The 17390-nt window shown below is 37.5% G+C and overlaps 1 protein-coding gene across 4 annotated transcripts in view; it reads right to left on the reverse strand.

Moving 5' to 3' along the window:
• Positions 1-17390, reverse strand: part of LOC143250496 (aryl hydrocarbon receptor nuclear translocator-like) — an 86191-nt gene that overhangs the window by 67029 nt on the left and 1772 nt on the right. The window contains exon 2 of one of the 4 annotated variants that reach the window (XM_076501118.1): positions 13671-13770. The exons of the other annotated variants lie outside the window; for them this stretch is intronic. The gene's annotated coding sequence lies outside the window, so the exon portion shown is untranslated. The remainder of the gene's footprint in view (positions 1-13670; positions 13771-17390) is intronic. 4 annotated transcript variants of the gene reach the window in all.

Genomic DNA, 17390 nt, shown 5'->3' on the forward strand with positions numbered 1-17390 from the left:
TAAAATGTGAATTCTCTGCCACAGACACATGAAGTGATAAACCATTATATATATTGCTTCAATTACAGCAATCTACAAAGATTTTATAGAAACAAAATTAATGGCATAGAAGTGAATGATTGGTATCAACAATGAATGGAACCATGGTTCTGAATGCACTGTGGCATGTTTCTTGTTTCAGTGTTTATCAAGGGTGGTACTTAAAAGAAATATGCAGAACAAGCGATTACATACTCCAACAAGTAACACTCTATGTCACAATTAACACATTGTTATAAAGCAGGTTTTGGAATATAATGTTACTAAATTGTCATGATCAGCCTAGAGACCCCAACCTAAATCCATAATAGCCAGTACAAGCAATCAACAAACCAAAATGCAAGAATAACAAGGGAAATGTTGTTCCATCTATAACATCTCAATCAATAAACTTCTTTGGCTCTTCCCTTTAGCAGGGCCCGCATTCTTAACAAATTGTTTTCTTCCTGTTATCTCTGTTGACTATCAGGTTCTTTTCATTTTCTTTCCCATTCATGTCTTCTTTGACACTTTACTGGTGCTCCTTGCCTTTTCTTGCTGGTTACTGCCAACTCTGATTCTTTCCTTATTGCTTGTTCTTCTTCTTTTGAAAACATTACCAAACCACCCCAATGTTGATTCTCTTGCTTATTCCTCAATTCCACATCTTCCTACTAATTTCTTAATTTCTTCATCCATTTTCTTTTCTTTAAGCAACACTCTCAATGACTGTGTCCAATAAACTAAATCTAAAAACAAAATAAAACTAAAAGCTAGTCATTACCATTCAAATATCTATCATTTTCAACTACCTTGTCAGACAATTAAAACTTAGTTGTAAATGGCTTCCATTCAACCATAATTTATATTCATGTCCCAATGCTCCTGCCATTCTCACCATAAAGTACCAAAATATATGATGAATATCTGGTTTTTACATATGTATCTGTGACTTGTTGACAATAACTCCAAACAATAAATAAACAGCATACTATCCACATTTTTCATAATAATGTACACCAAACCAAGTCCAATGTATGTAAAAAACAAAAAAAAAAAACTTATTACACTACTGGTTATCACACTTGTATCCAGAGCTTTAATATAAATAACTGTCTCCTTTTCATTAAAGACCATAGAAGCTGGTTCAAATACTTTAGACAAGACAAATTCTTCTACTTCATTTCTGTTGTACAATACCACTATGAAACTCACTTTCATGATATTGCCCATTATGGCTAAACTAACAATCATGCAAGCTAACTTCTCTTTCACTCAACTGCTAACTTCACTGAACTTGCTGTATCCACATGTATTATTAATACATAAAAGAAAAATTTAAAACTATCTAGTCCTCTAGTAACAACATAACACAACAAGAAAAATCTGGAAGTTCCAAGTGTAATAGAGTCAACAATATTGCAAAAACCTAGTACAACAATTAAACTACATACACATTGTGGTTATCATCTAATTATGTAGCAAAACTTGTAATAATTATTGCTTTTAAAATAATTAACTTTTAACACTATTGTTATGAAAACTAAATAATCATTAAATATTGAATCACTAAATAATAATTTTTATACTATACAGTTTTGTATATCCAATAATAAGCCCCTCTTAAAAAAATATATTCACATTATTTTTTTTATATTAAATACAAAGACTGCTTTCATTTCATATACACTGCTGGCCAAAATCTTAAGGCCAATGAACATAAAGAAAAAATATGCATTTTGCGTTGTTAGACTCAACCACTTATGGGAGTAGAGCTTTCAAAGATGAAAATAAGAAAAGGGAAAATAAAAATTTTTAGCATTTAATAGGCAAAATGTAAACACCATGAAATTAGCCTACATACTAGCTGGTCAAACGTTTAAAACCATACCAAAAAGAAATCCTAAACAGGGTAGGAAATACCCAATAAGAGGTCTCAGTAGAGAGTTGCATGGCCATCATTGCGAATAACTTCAAACATTCACTTTGGCATGGTTGATATAAGCGTTTGCAGAAGGCTGGCTGGAATGTTATTTCAAGTGGTGAAGATGGCTTCACGGAGATCATGCACTGTTTGGAATTGACATCCAATTCTATAGATTTCCCCTGCCATCCACTCCCAAACATTTTCAATGGGGTTCAGTTTGGGCAAACACTCTGGATGGTTCAAAAGAATCACGTTATTTGCCATGAAAAAGTCCTTTGTCCTGCGGACATTGTGAATTGCAGCGAGGTCCTGCTGAAAGATCAAGTAATTTCTGCACAAGTGAGGGCCTTCAGTCGATAAGGATGCTCTCTCCAACATGCCAATGTAGCCAGCTACTGTTTGACACCCCTGTATATCCTGAAGCTCCATTGTTCCATGGAAGGAGAAAGCACCCCAGATCATGATGGAACCTCCTCCACTGTATCATGTAGAAAATGTCTCCGGTGGGATATCCTTATTGTGCCAGTAGTGGTGGAAGCCATCTGGACAATCCAGATTAAATTTTTTCTATCAGACAATCAAACCTTTGTCCACTTCTCTACGTCCCATGTTTAGTGCTTCTCACCAAAGTTTAACCGAGCTGTTTCGAGGTGGGGAAAGAGACGTGGCCTTTGAAGACATTTACGGTTTTTAAAGCCTTTCTCTCGTAGGTGCTGTCTTATTGTTCTTAAGCTGCATCATGCGTCCGTAAGGGCCTTAATCCGGTTCGACGATCGGCTGGTGCCTCACCGGAAAACCCGTCGAATCCTCCTGCTCAATGCTGGCAAAATTTTCTTGGGCCAACCACTTGAAATTCTCGTTCTGTATCCCTCAGAGTCTTTTAAGAAATTTGCAACAGCAATTTTACTACACCCAATCTCACCAGTGATAGCACATTGAGAAACTGTTTTTGCAGCTCGACAATTCTGCCACGTTCAAACTCTGTCAACTTTTTAGACTTTGCCATGTTTTTACCCAATGTAACACAGGAGATATCAGTGGGAGATGTTGAAACACTAATGCTTGAACATGAATGACTAAATTTCATCACATATTTACTGATTAACACTTTGTTTCAGTATGGTCTTAAACTTTTGACCAGGTAGTATTTAGGCTAATTTCATAGTGTTCACATTTGTCCCTATTAAATGCTAAAAAAGTTTTTTATTTTCCCTTTTCTTATTTTCTCCTTTTAAAACCCTACTCAAATAAGTGGTTGAGTCTAACAACACAAAATGCATATTTTTTCTATGTCCATTGGCTTAAGATTTTGACCAGCAATGTATTAAGTCCCTTCAAATTGTCTACAACAACATTTGCAGTTTTCTTGTTGGTCTCTCTTTGCATAGGATATCTGGTGGGGGTTCACCTTGACAGGATCCCTTGTCTTCAGCATTATCTTGTGTTGCCTGAAGTTTATTGTCTAGTCTGTCTGTGAAGACATCTGCATACTGACACAGCTACTTTCTGCTTGCCAATCAATTCTTCACTTATGTTGATTTCTTGGTTTGTCTCATCTCCACCCAACATTCTTAGGATGAGTAGGTCTTTACCTCCTATAACAAAGTCACTATCTTCATATTCTTTATCTATGACAGCTACACCTGCCATGTCCATTTGTGCCTCAATATCTGCACCTGTTAGGTCTTCTTCCTTCTTGAAGTACCTCTTCAACAGATTGGCATTGTCAATCCTGGTCATCCTGTCCACTTTTGTCATGTCCTTCATTGTGTTGACCTCTTCCTGCACCTCAAAAGGTCTTTTCACTGTGGGTTGAGTTTGTTGTTGGCTGTAAGTAGCAGAACTTAGATCTTCTGTCTAACCTTGGAATATCAATACTTGGCCTTCTTGTTACAAAAGTATTTCTGACCGTCTATGATTGGTCTGGCCTCCCCAGTAGCATTTTGATCGGTTCATTACAATACTCCTTTCTTATCCTCTATTTTGTAAGTCTTTCTCTCCTATATCTTGTGTTTAACTTTCTGTCGGGCACTGTACCAAAATTTCTGTAGTTATAAGTATTTTTCTGTGCTTTCTTCAGTTCCCATGAGCTTGCATTTGGGATGTTATTTTTACAGAATTGAAGGGGCTTGATGCTTTGCATGCTCTTTTTTCTCTTGAGCTGTTGTGTTGACTGTGAATACATCAGTCTTCTTTCTGTCTAGTTCCTCCAAATTTCTACTACCTGGTATGTTTCCAATCACCAAGTCAGAGATTGGTGCCTTCATACACATGGGTTCAATGTCTCTCACTTAGTATGGAGTATCCACCCTAATTTTTGGTATGGGGAACTTTATCACTGTTCCATTAGTCAGTAGATACAGGCATAACTTGTCCATCATCTGATCATTAGATACTATACTGATTCTCACTGCTGCACTATTGTACCCAGTGTCCTATTGTACCTTCACTTTTTTTGTCCCTAAAATAACTTTACCTTACTAGCATGTTCAGATTCGTTGTCACCTCTTCATTTTATTCACATGTTCTAACTGCTTCTAGCAATACTGATCCATTTGATAACTTGGGCTAACCATCAATTAAGTGCTGTTTGATCACTGTGAAATCACTTCCTTGTTGTGGTGAGCCTGATGTGTTGTCTCTATTCAGGTTCTCCTTACAGCAACATCCATAGTGATACTTGCACTTGTTTATTGCCAGCACTATCTTTATAGATAGCTTCAGCTGCTTTATGTTGTGATTTCTATTGTTACTTGTTGGTGACAGACTTCAACTCAATTGCAATGTGCACTACTTTATAACAAATATAGCATCTCTTCTTCCATTTGTCAGTTATCCTTCTGTCACCTTTTAATGGATTTTGTTGACTCCTGCTTCTCATTTCCCACAACTGGTTTCAACTAGAACTGGTTATACTTATACTTAGTAGTTCTATTCCCTTCATGGGCTCCCATATACTGTTCTGCCAGCTTGATCATTTCATCCATATAATTTGGTGCTCTTTCCTTTCAGGAACAGTAACATCTATTAACCACATGAGATGCACAAAGGTCACATCTGGAGATGGTAATAACCCATGGTGGGATGAGCTGACCAGTGAATACATCAATGTCATCCAAGGACAGACCTAAATCATCCAAATGAAGGCCAGTAGGGAAAATGGCAGATCATCTGTTCTGAAAAAGCATGGCCCACTGAGGAAGGAAAACACAAACCCAGGTGGGATACTGTGGTAAGGATTGGAGTTTTGAAGCATACAGTAAAGACAGTTGAAAATGATTGAGATGGTACAGGGTGTTCATGAGAATGTACACAAACTCTGAACTGGTAAAATGCAGGAAACCCCAGTACAGAACCAAAACCCCTGAAAATGAACAGGATCTTCATGGCCAAGGTCCTGACAAAGCCATAGGCCAGAGACCCATAGTCCAGTTTCAGTCAAATAAGTGCATGATATATCTTTAGCACAGAACATTGATCCACTCCCAAAGTGGTTGAAGAGAAGACATGGAGAACATTCAGTGCCCTTGTACATTTGACTCCTAACTGCTTGACATGTGGTATAAAGGTCAGCTTACAGTCAAAGATAAGCACCAAGAACTTTGCCTCAGGGACCAAAGATAACACAACTCCACTGACACTGAGTTCAGGATCGGGGTAAATACCCCGTTGGCAGCAAAAGTGCATGCAAACAGTTTTAGAGAGAGAGAGAAGTTAAAACTGTTTACTGTGGACCACTTCTGTTAATGAATGAGGGCAGTCCACAGCTGCTGCTCAATAAACCTCATGTTTGACAACTGACAGATGCGGAAGTTGTTGACATAGAGCCCATTTGCAACAGGAGAGGGAGTTGTTCAGTGATGGCATTAATCTTTATACTGAAAAGTGTGACCCTCAAGACATTGCCCTGAAGGGCTTCAAGTTCCTTTAGGAAAGAACAGGAAAGTGTCAAACCTACACAAACTTGAAATCCCCTACTCATTAAAAAAGTTTAATAGAAATGGACAAATGGTCATGTAACCCACGTAAGTGGAGGTCTTGCAAAATGCCATACCTCCACGTAGTATCGTAAGCCTTCTCAAAGTCAAATAATACTGACACAAGATGTTGTTGCTTGAGAAAGGCTTCTTTGACTGACGTTTACAGTCGAATCAGGTGGTCCATGGTGGAGAGCTGTCATTGGAAGCCACACCTGGTGGGTAAGAGGAGATTGTTTTATTCAAAAAACCAAACAAGATGAGCATTAACCATCCTCTCTAAGGTCTTACAGAGACTGCTCATGAAAGCAATCGGATGATAGTTTGAAGGAATCTTTAGATTCTTTCCAGGTATAGAGAAAGGTAGAACTGGTGCCATGCAACAGGAAAAACATTCCCTGCCAGATCCAGATAAAAACAACCAGAAAAATAGGAAGTGAAGCAGGATAGAGATGGTACAGCATCTCACAGTGTATATAATCAGGTTCAACCAATGTACTGCCAGACCAATGTAGGGCCAGTGTAAAGGGGCAATTATGCTCACAGAGACGATCAGCCCGAATGGAAAAAGGTGATCACTCTGTTCAACTCTTGATGCCTATGAAGGTGGAGGATGTAACAAAAGTGCTAAATACACAGCAAAAGCTTTCACCAAAAGTACTGGTGATGCTCTGGTCATCAGGAAGTAGCTGATGAGAAAGATGAAAAGGGGGACAGTATTATACTGCCCACTGACCTTTCTAATCTTGTCCAATATGACTTTGGAACTGATGGTAAAAGGGATGCCGACTATAATATCAATCCAAGATTTTTCTGGCTTTGACATCTTACATGACAATAATGGGCACAGGTATGCTGAAAAGCAATGGGGTTTGAAAGTGTGGGATACCTACGATAGGTATCCCAGGCCTGTTTTTGAGCTTTCTGTGCCATGTGGCAGGCAGGATTACATCACGGACAAGGATACCGTGGAAAATGTGTTGTGGTTTTAGGAATACATTGAGCAGCTGCCTGGATAATACAATCACTGTTGCCATGTAGTAATCTATCAATGGCAGAATCAAGTTCCATAAGAGCAGTGTAAGAGGGCAAGTTGGCTTGATTCAAATTCCACCAGGGCACATGGGTCAAGTGGCATCAACCACTGCCAGCCTCTCTCAAAATGACAGGAAAATGATCACAGCCCCATGGGTTACTGTTAATCCTCTATGAAAAATGGGAGAATAGTGAAGGGAAGCAGACTTAGAAATCAATACCAGTAAAAGACTAACTAGGTGCATGAAAATAAGTATAAGAACCAGTATTAGAGAGAGAAGGGTTGTGATCAGAGAGCATACACTCTACGAAGTGACCCCTCCCCTCAATATCAGCACCTCCCGAGAGGGAATTAGCTCATTAAAGTCCCCCAGGATAAAAAAGGGAGACAACAACTGTTCAATGAGAATATCAAGGACTGATTGATCATAGGTCTCTCCAGGAGACAGGTAGAGAGAACAAACAGTGATGGTATGATTCAAGGAAACACAGATAGCTATGGCCTCCAAGGGTGTGTCGAGTGGCAAAGACACACTTGTCCATCACACAACCTGTCATTTCTGTACAAAGAAAACTGCCAAAAGGTGACGGTATTGGCAGGTTTCAGAAATGTTTTATATAAGAAATGACATACAAGATGGTAAGAAGCAAAACATGCTATGATGTCATCCAGATTAGAAGGTAAACCTCAACAGTTCCATTGTATCAAAGTAGCCATTTTTATGTGTAGGCAAACTGGGTGGAGTGACATTCTGTTTTTGACCACATCTTTTTTCTTTAATTATCTTTATTCGAGGACCTGTATGGATCCTGCCCTGGGTCAGTTGGACAGGTCTCTGTTGTTGGAAGAGGATTCCAGCAACTGAGAATGTGAACAAATGATTGTTTCATATCTTGGGGTGGGAGAAGTTATGCAGAAATGCTCATATCCGAATCAAAGGAATCTTGGGGTGGGAGAAGTGCTCTCATATCCGAATCAAAGGAGTGGATCTTGGGGTTTGCTGGAATGTATGTTAGGGATAGAGATGAGTATTGATGTTGCTTCATCAACTTTTTTTTAACCATGGATGTGAAAAGACTTTTCATTTGGTTTGAGAACAATGTTTTTGAAGGCACAGCGATATCCGTCTGCACTCCCACTGCAGTGATGGAATAAAGAGCAGCATCATACATTCGAGATAAAGTTGTGGACAGCAACTTTCTAGCTTCACGGTAAGTGATGTTTTGAATCATTTTCAAATGCTGCACCTCTTTTCCTTTCAACCATTTAGGGAGCAACTGGAGCATATTAAAAGACATTTAGAGTAAAATCCCAAAGGAAACTTTGATTAAATGTTGTAATAATGCCTGAAAAATTTGTTTACGTTTATTAATATTTCCCCATTTACTTTAACTGTTTACTGAACTCAAGCCCTTCTACAAAGTTTCTCTTGTACTGAATATGAAGATTAATAAAATTGGATGTTTAATCTCCGATTTACTTAACATTGTTCTTTGAAAGTAGCCTGAAATCTAATTTTTTGACTTTGTCCAAAATGTTTTTCATGGTACTGTGTTTGTAATACATTGCCTTACAAACAAATATCAACCTGTACTACAATTTTCAAGAATTCTGAAGAATAATACTTTCTTCTAATACTATCGACCTCCATGAGTTCTGCCCTGGGTTGACTGGGCAGGTCTCTGTCGTTGGAAGAAGATAAACCCAAGGAAATTCCCATGTCTGGAACCAAAGGAAGTGGATTTGGGGTCTGCTAGAATGAATGGTAGGGATAAAGATGAGTGTTGATGTTTATTCATCAACTTTCTTAACCATGTAGGTCAAAAGACTTTTCACATGGTTTGAGAATGATTCTTTCATAAACACAGAGATCTGTCTGCACTCCCTCTGTAGCAATGGAATGAAGTGCAGCAGCATACATCCAAGATGGAATGGCAAACAGTAACTTTCAATCCTCAGGATAAGAAATATCTTCAAATGCTGCACCTCCTTTTCTTCCACCCACCTAGAGCATGAATGAAAGTAGTATGGACTACAGCCACTACAATTAATGCAATGAGAGTCTATTTCACACTCACAGACATCGTGGACCTTGCCATCGCAACAAGTCCAAGTTAGGGAACCACAACATGATGTCCTTGAGTGACTGAACTGCTGACACTGGAAACATCTAAGAGGGTTCAGAATATATGGCTTTACTTTGCAATTAAGATAACCTGCCTTCATGGTGACAGGTGGGTATGGTGATCCATAATAAAGAGAGAATGTTTTGATGCCCATTGAACCCACCCACCATGGAGCCCTACAAGATAATGCACGAGAGTGCCAAACAAGAACACCGCAGCAACACCAGTATCAGATACAATGTCACAACACCTTCTGAGAACATCCAACTTTGGTACTTGGTTGACTCTAGTCCAAGTGGACCAGCCAACTGACCCTGGAGTGCTACCCCAAGGCTACCTGTCTACAAGAATTCATAGCCAAAGTGTTGTGTTAGGGTTGGACCCCTAAACCATCAAGATCCTCTCCTTCCATTAATGGGTTGCCACACATGGCAAAATGTGGGTGGATGTTTAGATCCCAGAGGAGGTAAACTGAAAGAACAGAACCTTTTCCAGGAGTTCCCCTCACCACGTATAGGAATCCACACCAAGGGGCTAAATATTAGGTCTTTACAATAGGTACCTGTGACTTGTTGGTAATAAATTTGAACAATAAGTGGACAACACACAATACATTTCTTTTAAAAGAATATATTCAAAACAAGTCAAGGGTATGTATGAATACTTATTACACTATTGGTTACACTGTACAACAATTTTTTTTTTTTAAGTTTTGCTTCCTGAAAAGTTTTTGTTGATTGTGACAGGTACCTGATGGGTACACACAAGTATAGTTTTGGTTTTTGCTTTATCATGTAGGAACTCTGAGAAATAGACAGTTAACTGTTTACCAGCAATAATGTATTTAATTGTGTTTATATTTCTAATACGCTATTACGTTCAACATAATTAAAAGTGTTTTGCTCCTGATTTTCATTTGTATTCAATGTCCGGTACATCACGTTGCAGTGTCCAACAGTAGTCAGCAAGCATTGATGGATTCCAGTTGCCCTGATACCACTTTTCCATTGTAGCAGTGTCCTAGTGAAACTGAAGATTTCAATGAAACAGTATGTCATGGGCAAATGTGGATGTGATTTTTGTGATCAGCAGTCAAAAATCTATAAGGAACACCCAACAGTGTTCAAGAAGCAAAAACTTTGTTGTGCAGTGTTATCACAGTTGTACACCCTTGTGCAAATTAATTGAAACAAGATGAAAAATTACAATTTTTTCAATTTTTTGCATTTTATTTCTGAGAATCCAAAAATAACTCACAAATTAATACATGATATGACTGCCTTTATTTTTCAGAAGATCATTAATCTGCTTTGGCATTGAGTCCACGAGTTGACTGCAATCTTTACTAATTTTTGGATCACAGTACCACACTTCAGTTATGGCCTCAATTAGGTTATTTTTTGTAGTACAGTCTTTTCCCTGAAGTCTTTCTTTACAAATCGCCCAAAGATTTTCAATAGGATTTAAGTTCGGAGAGTTTCCAGGCCAGTCCAGCACCTTTATTCACGTTGTAGTCATAAAATTCTTCACAAGTTTTGATGTGTAGCACGAAGCCAGATCTTGCTCAAAAATGCCAGATCCATCTGGAAATCTCTTTCAATTCTGGAAGGACTCTTCTCTGCAAAACTTCGATGTACTGAGTTCCTCGCATCATACCTTCTATGATATGTAAGCCTCCGACATCACAATAGCTGAAAAAGCCCCAAAACATCTTCTTCAAGGGATGTTTTACGAACTGATTGATGTTAGATTCTCGAATTTTCTCACCTGGAGATCTGCGAACATGAAGACTTCTTTGACCCTGTACAAAGAAATGAGTCTCGTCACTGAATAACACTTTCCTCCATTGTTCTTGCATCCAATTCTTGTATTTCAGACACATTGTTACCATTTTTTCTTCATTGAGTAGGTAAATTGTTTTTTGACTGGTTTCCTTGCCCTTCTAATGTAATTTCGAATGACGTAATATTCCTCAAAATTTCGTCATATATCCCAAAAATTGATCAACCATACTGCAAAACACAGCTAATGATGCCATCTGTGTGAAAAAATGACTATTAAAGGAAATCAGCAGGTCCAGCAAGCATATACCGACCGCCATGCTGAAAATATTATAAAATGACCATTTGTTTCAATTAATTTGCACAAGGGTTTATCTAGAACTTTAAAAAATTGTTTCCTTTTCGTCGAAGTCCACACAGACAGGTTCAATGGCCTAAGAATATCCATTGATAAGACATTATTCTTCTTTATCTCTGTTGTTATAATACCACTCTGAAATTCACTTTACATATCACCCATTAAACTAACAATAATGAAGTCTAATTTCACTTAACTTGCTGTATCTGCCCATACTTATAACCTGTAACAAACAATCTAGGACTATTTAGCCTTCTAATAGCAACAATATTACATATAAGTAGAAACACTTGGAAGCTTCGAGTTAGATGACATCAATAATATTCCAAAAGTAACGAAACTAATCACAACTATATCTTAAAATAATTAACTTTTACACTTGTTATTAAAACTAAATAATCATTAAATAATAACTCTTATAATAAACAGGCATGTATATTGATGTATGCTAAAAGTTCTCTTAACAATTTTAAATATCTCAAGCTGATTCCCTCTTCCTTTCCTACAGAAAATTATTTCAAAAACATTAACATTTCTTCAAATGATAATCTTACTACCAAGTTATTATCCTAGTAGACCTCTTCTGTACCCTTTCCAAATATATAATGTCCTTCTTGAGTAAGAAGCTCAAGACCAAACAAAATACTCCAGATGTGGCCAACCAGAGATCCATACCTCTTTAGACTTCTATTAAATATTTCTGTAGATACAGTGTAAAGTCCTATTTGCTCTACCATTTGCAACAACACATTGCTTGGATAGCTTAAGAAACTAGTCTTCCAGAATACTAATATCCTTTTCCTTCATAACTCTGCTAACATTATTGCCATCAAAATTATAAATTCATATTATAATAATGTACATGCAATATCTTGCCTTTATTAAAATTAATAGCCAACTGTCAATAATTTGCCAAAGTCACCATATAATCCTAATCCTTTTGTAAAGCAGTAGAATCTTCCTCAGAACAAGTACAGTAGTTACGACAAAGTGTTCATACCCCTGCATTGTGAGTAGTTTTTTTCCTCATAATTTAAAAAGCATCACAATTAGGATAATGAAAGCATAGTACATTATAAATATTATACTAACACACATCCACATAATTTTTTATGTAAATTGAACAACAAATAACCAAACATAGGAGGGGCAGAAAGTGTTCGTGCATCTACTTTAATAGTCACTTGTGTAGCCTTTCAGGTGAATTACTTGGCACAATCTCTCCTCTTAGCCCTCCATGATCGTTTGACAGTACTCAACGGGTATTTTTTTCCATTCTTCTTTACAGAAGGCCTTTAAGTCTTGCAAGTTTTTCGGATGATGCTGATGAACCCTGGTCTTCAACACATGCCAAATGTTTTCAATTGGGTTGACATCGAGTGACTGCGATGGCTACTCCAGAACGCTTATATGGTTCCTCTGCAACCAGGATTGCACATATTTCGATGTGTGCTTAGGGTCATTGTCGTGCTGGAAGATCCAACGACGCCCAAGTCACACATTCCGAGCATCATTCTTGATACGAGTGCCTAATATATCAATGTACTCTTCTTTTTTCATGATTCCGTTGACATGGTGAAAACTGCCTACACCAGAAGAGCTGAAGGAACTCCATAGCATGATCGAGCCACCTCTGTGTTTAACTGTAGGGATGGTGTTCTGGCCAAAGAATACTCTTCCAATAGGTAAAGGGTTTATCTACATGCTCTCTTGCATACCTCAATCGTGCTTCTAAATAAATAGGCTTTAAATATGGAGTTCTACGAGGACAGCTTGCTTTGAACCTAGAAGAGCGTAACATGTTCATAACTGTAGAGGTGCTTACTTCAACCCCAGTTTCTGTATGTCATTACTTGTTAAATGAGGGTTCCTACTAACTTCTCTGAGAACCTTCCTCTTGGTTCTCTCTGGAATTTTGGTGAGGCGTCCGAAACGAGGGAGGTTAGCAGTTGATCCTGTAAGCTTAAACTTGGCAATTATGCTTTGAACAGTAGATTTCAGCACATTAACTTGTGTAGCAATACCGGAAAGAGACACTCCAGACTTGTATTTTGCAATAATTCATTTTTTTAAATCACTGGACAGTTGTTTCCTGTTCGCCATGATGACCAATCATATAATGACAAAGACGGTGCTAAATTGCCAGAAGTAAATTTTTTGCTGGCTAAATTCCAATAATTATGAACCAAGTGTCTAGTTCTGAAGATACTTTTTAAGTTATGAGCAAAAAACCACTCTAGACGCAGGGGTACGAACACTTTCTTTTGTAACTGTAACACCCAAACATTAATGTAATGAGCAAGTTTAAGTTGCTTGTAAGCCACTTTATCTATGGCTTTGATACAAGTCAAACACAAAGATCCCAGTACTGAGACCTGACATACCACACTTGTAACTTTAATCAAGTCTACCTGAACATAATTTATAACAATCATCCTTTTTCTTACATTTAGCTGTTTTCTGATCCAGTGACACAACTTATCATCTCCATCCACAGGTTTTTAACAAGTCTTTTATTTGGCACCTTGTCAAATGCTTTTTCAAAATCTAAATAACAAATACACATCTTTGGCCTGATCAATTTAAACTACAACTTCTGCATAAAATATCAGTAAGGTAAGATTATATGGCATCTGCCTATTAAAGGAGTTCCAACGAAGTGTAAAATGTGGTTCATTTATCCAATCCTTAACTTCATGCAAAACCCTTGGTGAAATATTATCTCCACCAATAGTCTAAACCAGTCTTTAAACTTAACAAGTTCAAAATTAAGGTAATAATCAATTCCACTTGACTTGCTTTTCAGGACAAATAATAATGAGTAAATCATCACTAATAGAGATAAAAATGCAGAATTTAGTAACCCATAACATAATATATTGGAGGCTTATCTGGGATAAATTATAACATGTAACTGTAACAATCTATATCAAAGGTTCCATAGGCATTGTTAGGTTCCATTTGCAACATATCAAGATAAACTAAACAAAACTTTAGTTACTAATTTTCAGGAAGGTAATTTTAAGGCCCTGAGAAAAAAAGATTGATCTGTAACAGTCTGTAATAAAAGTTTAGGACTTTTAAAAAATAAATTATTTTTACTTAAAGATAGGCATGTTCCTGAAACTACGAAGAAAATGATCAAACATACCTGACCTACTATACTAAAGACTTAAAGAAGAAAGCTGGGAATAAATACCATAAATGAGATTTCTTAATTGACAGATAAGTTGGGAGACTTCTTTATCTATATAAAGATTAAGGATATGGTTAAGAAAATCATTAATAGATGAAGATCTTATGAAAAAGGAAGAGCAATGACTTTTTTTTCTTTTTTTAAGTATGTTAAACTTCAGTGAAATAGAGATTAGCCCTTAAAGGATACTAATGGCAAGGCTTTTGTTAAATAATAGGAGATGGTTTGGCTTTTCTAGTTCTCTCCCATTTTAAAGAGAAGATTTTAGAAATAATCCTGGCCCTAAGCTTATAATGAGAAATATTAGAATTAACCTGAATCACACAGATATTGATCACATGTTGATGAGCAGAAAAACTAAAGATATTTAAAGGAGATAAAACACCAGGACCACATGAAGTTTTAAAGGTAATCAAAAACTATTTTTAAAAGGGGTGGTAGGAATTACACTGGAAATTACAGGCCAGTTAGACTTATTTCATAGCAGGCCTAATAAAGGCCTCTGACTTATTTATACCATATTTTGAAAATAGCAGAATAAAAGTACAAATTTTAAGATCAGGAAAAGACAGATTGTGTACCAGTTAAAACAGTTTTATTTTCTAACAGGGTGATTAACCTGTACATGTGTGTTTTCTTATAACAAAGTCAATTGGTCTATCTGCTGTGTCCACTGAGGGGAATTAAATCCCTGATTTTAGTGTTCTAAGTCTGTAGACTTACTGCTGTTCCAGCAGGGTATGTTTAACTTGTATAATGGTTTGCATCATTAGCAAAGGCCAATACCTAACAGGTATTGACAAAGGAATCAATAATTTCTTAAGAGTAAAGAGTGGATTTAAATCAGTTGTTCTTAACCTTGTTGAAGGTACTGAACCCCAGAAGTTTCATACTTGCATTCACTGAACCCTTCGTAATTGGAAAAATAAAATGTTTTTTTCAAATTCAAAACATAAGCAGATATTTTATTAGTGCACAAAATAAACCATGCATCAGTTGCACACAATATCACTGTGTTCAAAGAACAAAACCAACAAAACATGAATTTCACACAAAAACAAAAACATAACTCAATGAATATTTACTGCAAATCAATGTGACTTTTGCTGTTGCCTTTCAGAGACAAGTTTAGAAATACGCAGCTTCACCTTGGCAAGTGCCACTCTCATATCATTTTTACAACAAAGTCTGTTCCTTTTCTTCCTTTTTATGTCTACCATCCTCAAAAAGGATTGCTCACAAAGAGACGTTGTAACAAATGGTATGAGTATCTCAAGGGCTTTCTTAGCAATAAGAGGGTATGGTACAATATGGTGACACCAAAACGTTGAGAGTGTTGTTGTTCTGAAAAGTTGCTGTTGAACCTGGCTCTGCTGAAGTTCAATGATTTTGTCAAGGTATTCATCATTGACATCTACTGTTGCAACACTAAATGTGAACGACTGTCTCACCCATGCTGGATAGAACTCTCTGGTGAGGAAGTATCCATCGAGAGACTTTGCAAGCTCATCTAAGTGCATGGCAATTGCGTGCTTCAGTTCCCCGGGTAGAGAAATGTCTCCAATTTCAGACACATCTTTGATCTTACTTACATAGTCGTCCAGCAGGGGAAAGTTTGCGAAGTTATCATTCTCTGTTTGTCGTTTCCATAACAGTAGCTTTTTTTGAAAAGCCCTTATTTGGGCTTTTTTTCTTCAACTTTCATGATGTTGACTCCACCGCCCTCCATCTGTTGATTGAGATGATTGAGAGCATTGAAGATATCGGCCACGTACGCCAAAATAAGAATGAACTCAGATTTTTCAAAGCAATCTGCATGACAATGTTGGTCCTCTCACAAAAACAGGGCTAATTCCACATGCATGGTAAAAACACGATTCAGCACCTTTACCTGGGATAACCACCAAACGTTAGAATGGCACAGAAGTACCTCGAATTCAGAGCCCATTTCATTACACAGCTCTTTGAAGATGCGGTACTTCAGGGCACTATTCTGCACAAAGTTCACACATTCCACTACAATTTGTAATACTTCTGCCAGTTTTGAAGGCAAGGTTTTTGTTGCCAACACCTGCCTGTACAGAACATAGTGCATTACAATGATGTGTGGTGCATCGGCTTTCACCAGCGCACCAAGACCAGAGTTTCATCCCAGCATGACTGGAGCTCCGCCCAAATAAACTGCAGAAACCATATCCCATGAAAGATTGTTGTCTCTGAAGAAGTCATCCACAAGTTTCTTCACATCGGCTGCCTTAGTTGTTGTTGTAAGAGGCTTACAAAATAAAAAATCTTCTTTTACCTCATTGTTCTTCACAAAGCTCACGAATACAACAAGCTGGCTTAGATTGGAAACGTCGCTGGTCTCATCGAGTTAAAGGCTGAATTTTGCTGGACTTAAAATCAGATCTGCAACTACTTGAGCCAAGATGTCATTGCTCATGTCATCTATTCTTCTGCTGATGGTGTCAATTGAAAGAGGAATTTAGGATAACTTATTTTCAGTAGCTTTTCCCAGCATGATATTCACCATCTTCAATGCAGCTGGTTTTACTAGACTAGAATTGCTCAACTTGGCATTGCAAATCATGCATTGAGGATGCTGACTCCCATCATGTTCTGTTATACACGTTAATCCATATTGTACATATTTGTCCGACCACTTTCTGTTTTTGCTCAACATAGTTAGTATGAAGGGATTGAAAAATTAGGAAAAAAATCACAAATGATGCACGATTGCTACAGTTACAAGTCGACTGCTATGAGTGTGAAGTTCCTTGCAGCACAGATGTGATGTAATCAGCCACAGCCAATGATGGCCAAGTGGAGCATGACATCACAAATCATAAGATTGGGGTGAAAGGAACAGACACACACACAATGTGTGTCTTGACCTCTGCCAAACCCCTGAGACTGACTCACCGAACCCCTGGGGTTTGACTGAACCCAGGTTAAGAACCACCGATTTAAA

Source organism: Tachypleus tridentatus, chromosome 5, assembly GCF_004210375.1.
Source record: "Tachypleus tridentatus isolate NWPU-2018 chromosome 5, ASM421037v1, whole genome shotgun sequence".
Lineage (NCBI taxonomy): Eukaryota > Metazoa > Arthropoda > Merostomata > Xiphosura > Limulidae > Tachypleus > Tachypleus tridentatus.